This window comes from Cucurbita pepo, chromosome LG02 (assembly GCF_002806865.2).
Source record: "Cucurbita pepo subsp. pepo cultivar mu-cu-16 chromosome LG02, ASM280686v2, whole genome shotgun sequence".
Lineage (NCBI taxonomy): Eukaryota > Viridiplantae > Streptophyta > Magnoliopsida > Cucurbitales > Cucurbitaceae > Cucurbita > Cucurbita pepo.
Window position 1 is genome coordinate 9,818,255 of NC_036639.1, and position 12,128 is coordinate 9,830,382.

Here is a 12,128-nt window from a genome sequence, read left to right on the forward strand (position 1 = left end):
TTTATACTTACAAGCCTTGGATGTCGGAGTACTCCTTAAATTAGGTTTATAATATTATATTATATTAAAAAAATATTAACTCTACAACCTCTTTGATGAACAGTAGTACATGACCACTCCTGTCAAAATGTATTCTAAATATAAACATAAATGATATTTTTATTAATTTAGAAAAAAAATGAAAGGTTTTTTTGTGAGAGATTTAATGTGTTTTTTTATAAAAGATTTAATACGATTTCTCCGATTTAGAAAAAAAGAAAAAAAAAATGTTTTTATTAAAAATTTAGTACATTAGATTCATTTTCAAGACTTCAACCGGCTAAAAGAACTAAAGCAAAAACAAATAAATAGAAAGCAGAATAAAAGATAAAAATCCAATAAATTGTAATATCTATAATAAATAAAAAATCTAATAAATTGTAAAATTGGTAAAATCTCATATTGTCTTGTACGATATTAATTAATTAACAGAGTGAAAGTAGAATTGAAACTGTTCTATGTATACTAGAATGGTCGTATAAAGAGGGATCGGGAAAATTACCCGATATAAGTTGTGCGTTCATAAGAATGACAATCGTAGAAGAGTCGTAGAAAGAGGGATCCGGAAGATTACCTAATAAATTAACAAAAAGAATGGCAAGAATATGCAAGAATGGTCGTAAAAATGGCAATAGACTTGTATCAGGACAGGACTGGCCCTAAACTCATTTAAACAACAGTAAAACATTTTTTAAGATCATAAAAACAACTAAATAAATTAATTTAACTATTATTTGAAAATTTTAGTTTAAAATTATAAAATAGAATATTTTTGTAATATGTGATAGGTATTAAAAGTATTAAACTCAAAGTATCACTTATATCCTTCCAAAATTAATTTTCATTTACAAAATATAATAAATTAATAAATAACAAAAAAAAATATATATATATTTTGCATTCTCTTCCCGCGCAGGTATGGATTATCAGCTCCTCTTATCATCTTCTTTTCGTTCATTTGATTGCATTCTCTCCTTGATGAGTTTTTTCTTCTTTTCTATAATTCATTCAAAAGTTTTTGTTGATATTGCAGAGGTAACATCCTCAAAAATCTTGTTTACTTAAACTTAATGCAATCAATCAATTAGTTGTTATGATGAGTGAAACATCCTCTAGTAAACTGTGCCAACCATTTGCAAAGTTTATGAGATTAAAAAAAAAAAAAAAAAATTGACAATCNTCTAATAAATTGTAAAATTGGTAAAATCTCATATTGTCTTGTACGATATTAATTAATTAACAGAGTGAAAGTAGAATTGAAACTGTTCTATGTATACTAGAATGGTCGTATAAAGAGGGATCGGGAAAATTACCCGATATAAGTTGTGCGTTCATAAGAATGACAATCGTAGAAGAGTCGTAGAAAGAGGGATCCGGAAGATTACCTAATAAATTAACAAAAAGAATGGCAAGAATATGCAAGAATGGTCGTAAAAATGGCAATAGACTTGTATCAGGACAGGACTGGCCCTAAACTCATTTAAACAACAGTAAAACATTTTTTAAGATCATAAAAACAACTAAATAAATTAATTTAACTATTATTTGAAAATTTTAGTTTAAAATTATAAAATAGAATATTTTTGTAATATGTGATAGGTATTAAAAGTATTAAACTCAAAGTATCACTTATATCCTTCCAAAATTAATTTTCATTTACAAAATATAATAAATTAATAAATAACAAAAAAAAATATATATATATTTTGCATTCTCTTCCCGCGCAGGTATGGATTATCAGCTCCTCTTATCATCTTCTTTTCGTTCATTTGATTGCATTCTCTCCTTGATGAGTTTTTTCTTCTTTTCTATAATTCATTCAAAAGTTTTTGTTGATATTGCAGAGGTAACATCCTCAAAAATCTTGTTTACTTAAACTTAATGCAATCAATCAATTAGTTGTTATGATGAGTGAAACATCCTCTAGTAAACTGTGCCAACCATTTGCAAAGTTTATGAGATTAAAAAAAAAAAAAAAAAATTGACAATCACGCATAGATTTGGAAGAAAAAAATAATCAGATTATGAACTTACTTCATGCGGTAAGATAATCTCTCTATCGGAAGTACACTTGTTTTCGTATCTAAATGTTTGGACTAATTTTTGCAAAAGTTAGCCTTCCACATGAGTTTTTTATTATCCAATATTTTTATCAGTTAGTCCTCCTCTCCAAATCTAACCACTAACATTTCATGTGAACGAGAAGAGCCTTAATACATTTTCTACAACATTTAAACAACATAAAAGAATAAATTAGTTTAATATAATAAAAAATATTCCTAATTTAAAATTTAAAATTTTCATAATTTTAGTGATAATTTTCATAATTTATAAATTGGTTTATATCTTTTGTAGCTCCTGCTATCATATGGTTTCAATCACTAAATTCATGTCATCACTACCGTAGTCTAAAAAAATTTATTTTCATTTTCGGTCTGTCCTACCCTCATAAATTAAATATCATTTTAATAAATAAAATAAAAAATGTAAAAAAAAAAAAAAAACACATAAACTAAAATAGTTGCTATGAGCTTCACAGACTATTCTCCCATTATTTATAATCGAACCGTTTGGTGCTATAACATCTTGTACATTTTAGTCCAGTTTAACCCAATCAACTAGTTGTTGGGTGAACCTCAAATAAACCTTCATCCTCATTCCTAAATCTTCTGTTATATAAAAATTCAATCGCTCCTACAACTATGGCCCACCAACAACCTAAATAAAAATAATAGGATTATAATATTATAATACAGTAACAAAATATTAACCCTTTATGCTTCCAAGCTTTTCGAAGTCGGAGTACTCCATAAATTACTATTATAATATTATATTATATCAAAAAAATATAAACTCTACAACTTCTTTTAGGTCGAACAGAGTAAGTACTCCATGATCCCTCCAGTCAAACTGTATTCTAAATATAAACATAAATGATATTTTTATTAATTTATAAAAAAAATGAAAGGTTTTTATGGGAGATTTAATGTGTTTCCCAACCTTCCGAAAGAAAAAAAAAGTTTTTATAAAAAGATTTAATACAATTTCTCCAATTTAGAAAAAAAGGAATGCTTTTATTAAAAATTTAATATTTTGTGTTTGTCTGTCCATTAGACTTAATTTTCAAGACTTCCAAACTTTATAATCAACTAAAAGAACGAAAACAAAAACAAATAAATATAAAGCAGAATAAAATATAAAAATCTGATAAATTGTAAAATCGGTAAAAGAGACCTCATATTGTCTTGTACGATATTAATTAATTAACAAAACGAGTGAAAGTGGAATTGAAACTGTTCTATGTATACAAGAATGGTCGTATAAAGAGGGATCGAGAAGATTACCCGATAGAAGTGGTGCGTCACAAGAATGGCAGTGGTAGAAGAGTCATAGAATGAGTGATTATGAAGATTACCTAATAATCAAGTTTTGGGTTAACAAGAAGAATGACAAAAATAGCAGTAGAACAAGGGATCCGGAAGATTACCTAATAAGTTCTACGTTAACATGCAAGAATGGTCGTAAAAATGGCAATAGACTTCTATCGGGCCAGAACTGGCACTAAACACATTTAAACAACATTAAAACATTTTTGAAGATCATAAAAACAACCAAATAAATTAATTTAACTATTATTTGAAAATTTTCGTTTAAAATTATAAAATAGAAAATTTTTATAATATGTGATACTTACTCGAACTTATGGTATTAGAAGTATTAAACTCAAAGTATTTATACTTATATCCTTTCAAAATTAATTTTGATCTTGTGCACCGTAATAAATTAAATATCATTTTACAACATATAATAAATTAATAAATAACAACCACAAATGAAATATTTTTCATTCTCCCCAACCAGCCTATGTATGGATAATCAACTCCTCCTACCATTTCTTTTTAGTTCATTGTATTGCATTCTTCTGTAAGTTTTTCTTTTTCTTTTTTATAACTCATCAAAAGTTTTGTTGATATTGCAAAGGAAACGTCCTCGAAAATCTTATTTACTTAAACTTAACGCAATCAATTAATTGTTGTTGTGATGAGTGAAACAAATTTTCATTTTGATTTCTAAATTTTATGTTATATAACAATTCAACCGGCTACTGCAGTAGAAATTGACCATAACAATCTAATTGAACAAAAAAAACAGTTAAAATAATATTATAATACAACAAAATTAGCAATTATTTGAAAATTTTTGTTTAAATTATAAAATAGAATATTTAGCAATTATGGTATTAGAAGTATTGAATTCAAAGTATCTATATTGTCTATCTTTTAAAATTAATTTTCATCTGTGCACCAACTACACTAATAAATTAAATGAAATTTTACAAAATATAATAAATTAATAAATAGCATACACAGCATAAAATCACACACAAACAAATTAAAACATTTTGCATTTAGGGGAATAGTCATAGGTTTAAAATCTAAGAATACACTCTCCATTGACATGAGGCCTTTTGGGAAGCCCAAAGCAAAGTCATAGAGCAAAAAAAGGATGGGTTTATAATCTAAGAATACACTCTCCATTTGCATGAGCTCTTCTGGGGAAGCCCAACTCAAAGTCATGAGAGCAAAAAAAGGAGTCAAGCCTCCTCGAAGCTAGTAAAAAATGACTAAGACTTTAGAGGAGTCGAGCCTCGATTAAGGGCCACTAAAACTTGATTAAGGGGAGGCGTACTTTGTTCGAGGGGAGGTGTTGGATGAAAGTGTCCCACGTTGGTTAATTTAGGGGATAGGGGAGGTGTTGGTGTTGGATGATTCTACATTCCAGATTAAAGTGTCCCACATTGGTTAATTTAGGGGATAGGGGAGGTGTTAGATAATTCTACATTCCAGAATACATGACTAAATCCGATGAGATAGAATTGAAATGTGTAAGTTCGGTCCTTAACAAGAAGGAAAAAAAAAAGGAAAGAATTGCCATGGCCATATAACAATTCCAAATGGAAAGAATTGCCATATAGGGGCAGAAGACCAAAGAATGAAGAAAGGCCGGAAGATTACCTTAATACTTTTATTTCTAATATAGGCACAAGAATGAAGCACAAGAATGGGGCAGCAGACCAAAGAATAGCTGTCAAGAAATAAAAAGAAGAATGGGGCAGCAGACCAAAGAATAGCTGTCAAGAAATAAAAAAGTCCTTAACAAGAAGTAAAAAATGTAAAGAATGGACATATAACAGTCAATAATCATCACAAGAATGGGGCAGCAATTACTTTTATTTCTGATATAGGCACAAGAAAAAATGTAAAGAATGGCCATATAACAGTCAAGAATCATCAAAAGCACAAGAATGGGGCAGCAATTACTTTTATTTCTGATATAGGCACAAGAATGGCTGTCAAGAATGGCTCAAGCGGCAAAAATGGCCGAAAGATTAGTGAATTCTGCATTAACAAACTGTGAAGTGGCTGTAGAAATTAATAGGAGACCAACTTTTATTTCTGAGTTCTGTTTCGTTCTTATTTTTCTTCCTTGATATTTGAGTTGACTCTAATATAGAGCCTTCACAATCATCCTTTTTATATATATATAATAATAATAATTATTATTATTATTAACTTTGTATTAATATGCTTAAATTTTAAAAATAAAAAAAAAAACTTCTCACTCTTAATATCCAATCAAAAACATTTGGATCTCTTCCATCATCACTAACTTTCTTATATGTTTAGTTCTTTTCCCTTGAGGGTCCTTTCCTTCTTTTTTTTGTTAAATTGTTTTTGTTTTGAAAAAATGAGAGATTTTTTAGGTTTTGGATTTAGTAAAATTTTGAGTCCAAATCTGTGAAGGAAAAATAGGCCTAAGACCATGTGCCAACCCTCCAAGTTAGTCAGCCTGAGACAATTTGATAAAGATATCTGTACCTCCTTTAGATTTTCATTTAGTTGATCGCCTTAGAAATAAGTTATAATAGTCTAAAAAATTGCCTAAATAATATAGGTTGAAAAAACAGTCTAATGGGTTGGATATGGTTCTTTTGAGTTATTTTCTATTATTTATTTTAGTTTGGTAACATTTTGTTCTTTATAGATTTTCTTTAGTATTTTGGAGTTATAGATATTCTATTTTACTATGCATCAGCAACTTGTCTATTTTATTCTTCACACTAAGACAAGGGTGGAGTAATGGAAGTTTGTCCCTCTCCGCTTGTCTTAGATTAAGAAAATTATATAACACTAAATTTTTCATGTTATCCACTTGATTATACTATAACATGTTAAAATTGAAAGTTTTCTTTTTCTTAACCTAAACGTAATAGGTTACCTTCAATTTGGTTCTATTACAAGAAAATATTATGCATTATCAATTTATTTTCTACTCTTTAAAATAATAATGTTAACTTTCTACTTATTCAAGTGAAAATATGTACCTTTCCAATACTTCCACGACACAGAAAACCAGTCTCTACTTATTCAGATGAAAACATACATTCTAGCCGACTTAGTTATTTATTTTTTTTCTATTACCATACCTTATGCTTCTACTATACTCTTAGATGTAACTTTGATTTGCAGACTGAATATGCTGCCTAGTTTTTGAATGTCATGAGGCGATATATGGATTTTCTTTTTATATAAGTGTTCGGTAGATTAGATCTAATAGACCTTTTATGCCTGAATCTTTATATCTTTTTGTATCCATTATTTGTTGGAGTGGATGTTGTTGTAAGTTTCTAAAAATTTAATTTGGAAGGGTTTAAATGTATCATGGAGGGACTTGAAGGGGGAAATGTCAAAATAAGGAGACTTTAAATTAAAGTAATTTTTGGAGTAGTTATAACAGTGAAGATACTTGAATTCTTATGGTTGTTGTTGATAACCTTTGTTTTTACTTTTTATTTTCTATGCATCTTAGAAAGGGTTAAAAGGGGTAGAAAGAAGTAGTAGATTGTATTGGTTTGTGAATTGTTGATCTCATTTATGAATTTTTTGATATTTTCAACTATGTGTATTGGAAATATATTTTAGATTTATTTCGTTATCTAGTTATCTCGTTATTATTGATTTTTTACTTAGTTATTTAACTAATAATGTACGTTTGATGTAGGTGTGTGACTAAAGATGAGGTCATGATAGAGAACTTTCACTACAAAGTTTGGATGGGATAGCAGCTCCGAGACGTTTAACATCATTGCAAATAGTAGATAATAATTTATCTTGTATGGTTGGAATAACTTCTTTATTTCAAGAAATCATTGAATAGTACTATTGTAATGAAATTTCAATTACGAAGGAAAGTCAAGACATTTAATGTATTACTAGTATTTCTTCTGTATTTATTTAGTTAATATCATTCTTAAAATACAATAAAAAAATAAATGCTATTAAAAGGTTATTACACTAATTATAATGATTATAAATGAATAAATACTATATTATAGTATTATAAAAATGTTACTATAAACTAACGATAACACAATATTTTAGTTATATTAAATATATTATAGCTTCAATAAAACGTTATAATATATTTTCATAGCAACGTATATAAGCTATAATTTAAATTATATTATAGCATTTATTATAGCTATTAAAAAGCGCTATAAAAAGTCCCAGACTTTTAACAACATGGGCTGTCACAACGTACGAAAAACGCTATAAAAAGTCTACGATAGCGTTTTTCGTAAGCTATCGTATCCATTATTCTTGTAGTGAGATTTAGATTTGCGTACATAGAGAGTAAATCACTCGTCCAACAGGTGACCGTGGCATCGCCACTTTTTCACTGACAACCGCCTAAATGAATTGAGAATTTTCGGATCTTGATTCCTATAACCGCCGTTGCCCAACAACAATCTCAATGAAAAAAAAATTATAATATTATAATATATTGAAAAGTATTAAATTGATCTCAAACAGGAGTGCTCCAGGATCTCTCTAATAAACTAGGCACGGCCCAACACGTGACTTAGTTGCACGAGAAGGAGATCCAAGGTCCGCGCCTTAACCCGTAACGCTACTCGCGATGCGTCACCTCTCGAAAGTTACATGTGTCGTGCATGCTGCTGACTCCTTCGACTCAAACGACGTTAACAATTTGGCTCGACTTCTACGACAACTCGATGGCTCAGCGACTCAATGGACTCGACTTATGTAGCTTAAGAGAGCACGAACTCTACCTTTTAGAAACCCTAGCTTGCAAGACCAACCATGCAAAAGTTCTTCCTATTCTACAAGTTCTTGGTTGTTATGACTCGAACACAAGACCAAAGCTTTTGGGATCCTCTTGAAACAGAATTCCAAAGAGATTAGAGTAGAAAAATTTCAAAGAGATTAGGGTAGAAGAGTTTGGAGAATTCTCTCCGGATGTAATTTCATTTTAGAGACATTCATATCTATCTTTTGACTCAACTTGGAGGTCCTATTTACAGACATTATCAGAGAATTTTTTACAAATAATATATTTGCATACCTAATATATTAGGATATAATATCTTATACAAATCATTTTTAAATATTATAACATAATCTAATTCAAATTTTAAATATATTTTTATTTAATATATCCAATACATTAATTAATTTAATATTTAACTAATTTGAATCTCATTCAAATACTATAAACATATATTTTTTTTCTTTTTAATATACATAATATATTAAATATTAATTTAAACCCTTCAAATTAATATATTTTTCTCTATTTATATTTAACATATCTAATATATTAAATATTAATTTAAACCCTCAAAATTAATATATTTTTCTCTATTTATACGCAACATATCTAATATATTAAATATTAATTTGAACATTTCAACTTAAATATATTTTATCTATTTATTTAATATATAATATATTAAATATTAATTTGAAACTTTCACATTTTTCTTTCAATTAAATTCAACATTTTATGAGTTACCAATAGACCTTATGAATCTATATAAGCTTCCATGATATAAATTAATTAATTAAACTTTTTAATTAATCATTTTTTATTCATTAACTATGAGCCACTCCACTATAGACTTAGAGTTGCACTCTTATGCCGACAAGCTATGTCCATTGATATAATCATTACAAGCAAGTCGATTCTTTACAAGTTGTTCATAATTTCAGCTGGGTCAAAAGTTCGCTTTACCTCTATAATTACATCTTTCACCTTAAGTACCACTGATTTTCTAATGAACAATTTGTTTATCATCCAATCATAAACCAAGTCTCTCTCAGGCTAATGAGAGAGTGGACCCCATTGTTCAAGTCCCGAAGTCAGTATTTAAGAGAACAACTCATCTACTCTCCTTATATGGAAATGAGTGAATTTCATCTCATGATATTATGTTCACAACTCCCTATTTGGTCAAATCCCAAAAATGGTAAGCATATTTAATAGGCTAAAAGAGGTATTCTCACTTGTGTAAATTAAAGGACAAGCTCTCACAGGCATGAGTTCATAACTCACTCAGGATTAAGATCGAGTCGCATATGATTATCATGTGAAATATTAATCTTCTCAATTAACGGATTTATAGAGAGTGATTAAATATTTCTTGGTCTAGTCTTATACAGACTCGTTGTATAGGATATACATCCACTTACATGTCTCCACATAAACGATTTAGATCAAATCATTTGTAACGATTACAAAATAGGCCGTATCAACAGTGTTACCAGGATAAGACACCCAACCTTATCCATATACCATAGACTCTTTATGTTATTACTCGAACATGATTCTCTTGTATGTTAACCACATACTGATCAAGATTACATTAATAATAATGTAATCTTGGATTTTCATACAATGGATAATGTAATTAAATTATAAATAAAATAATAAGAATTATTGTTAGAAACTAAATAATTAATTAGGAGGCTTTAGGGCATAAATCCCAACAATTCCATATCAAGATGATGTGCATGTATTGAATGTCATGATACATTATAACGATGATTTGTTTTTCTAATGACACAACCCTAATTAAGTTAATGATGATGAGCGTATGAAGACCAACACCTATATGTTGCTTAGATTAATATATGAACAGTGTATAGGGTTGTGTCACAAAGATGATTTAAAGATGAAAATAATAAGAACCTCATGCATTTTGAGTGTATATATACATGGGATACTTCCCCATTTATGATTATGAGTACGGACGCGTACGCTATGATGATTATCATCATGCCTCGCATGACACTCAGGGGTCTGCAGACCTCCCGTCGTTACGGGCAACTAGCTCGACTATGTGGGTCCAGGGGGGTGTGAACCACCTGGGGATCCACAGTCACACATGTGGGTCGTGTGTAAGGAAGTACTACACATCCAATTTTGTCCGGACTAGAGGCCACCCCTATGATGGTAGATCATGAGTTGCATGTGCTTGCATTCCCTGACCCCAGGTCACTTACTAGGTATTTTTTTTTTTAAATACTCAAGCCGTGTGCTACTTCTATATTAGGTAAAGGCAAGACATTTATGTACGGCAGACGATGACATCACAATTCGAGACCATGGTACATGCATAGGGAGTTGTACTTATTTTCTTAAAATTAGGGTGTTTAATTTTAACTTTATTTATTCATTTACTATTTCGATGTGTCATTTAAAATATGTTTTCGAACATGTAAGTCCATGTCAGTATTTTAAGACGAAATTCATGTTTTACGATAAAGTTTTAAATGTTTAATTCCGCATACGAGTGTAGATGATATTGACGGTAGAAGTTCTAGATAAGTAGAAATCCAAGTTGTTACATTAAATGTTTTTCAATAATTATCTATAAATTTTAGATACATTATTTTTTAATAATTATTTATAAATTTATCCTATTATAAAATAAATGAATATTTTATTAGCATAAAATAAAATAAAAAAAAGGAGACATACCCACATTCTGCACATATTTCATTGAACAAATAAACGAGAATAAAATAGAAAAACTAGAAGTAAATGGTTTAACATCCATACTTACAATTTTTTTTTTTCTAAAATAAATTTTAGGGTTTACTTTTCTCTTCTATTTAATTGGAGATGCATATTGTCAAGATCGGGAGTGAGTTTGTTTATTGTCGCTCTCTCCTTCGCTTTAATTGATTTTATTCATATTTCATTAGGATCTACAAATATTCAACTTTTATTTTTACATTTTATTCGAATTGATAGGGATTGGTCGAAGAATGCAAATTTGTGCCTTTATCAACTCTCGTTTCTACATTTTCTTTTCGTTCTTTTAACTCTTTGCATTATTCATCCATTTTCAAATGACACCTCCAACTGATCCCAATAATTAAGTTTATCTCGATGATTCAAATGGATACTACGAAGATGGTGTGCTTGAGATGAATTGTGAAGAGATGAGCCGATATTATCAAGCCTTACGAGAGACCGACGTACTCTTTTCAGCTTCCTTTCCTTTTATTCTCGTTGCAATGAATTCTATCATCATTTTTAATATCATATGCCACACAAGGTTTTGATGTGCCCACTTTCCGAACACCTATGCTATTTCTCTCATTATACCTATTTCTGAGCAATATCTACTCGAACCAAGACTTCGAGAGTGTGTGGAGAAAGCTATTAATCAGTACAACATTGAAAATGTAGTATATTTTTATTCTACCTTCATAAGCTTTCTAAGCCCTATTAAACGTCTTCTTATTATGACTAGGTACAAACTTTGAGTTTGTGAAAAATTCCTTCATAAGCTTCCTAACCTCTTATTAAAGATTTCTTATTATGACTAGGGTACAAATTTTGAGTTTGTGAAAATTGTGAAGGCTAACCTGTAAGCCTGTATCTTGTTTTACATCACTTTCGAAGTGGGGATTAGTTATATTATAGAAGTATATTTATGCAGATCAAAACTCTCTAATTGAGCATGTTACACTTATTTTAGTACATGTTCTTACATTTATGGACACTTATTTTAGATCAAAACGCTCTAACCCATAAGTTGTATCTTGTTTTTCATGAACATTCAATTTGTTTAAATCTAACTTCAAAAAGGCATTGATCAAGTCGAAAGGACTTTCAGTAAACTCACCTTCCTCATGTGAAAGCAGTCATCGATATGTCCCTCTCTTTGATCCTCGTAGGAGGTATCCTAACCTTGTCGAATTTCCATCTCATTT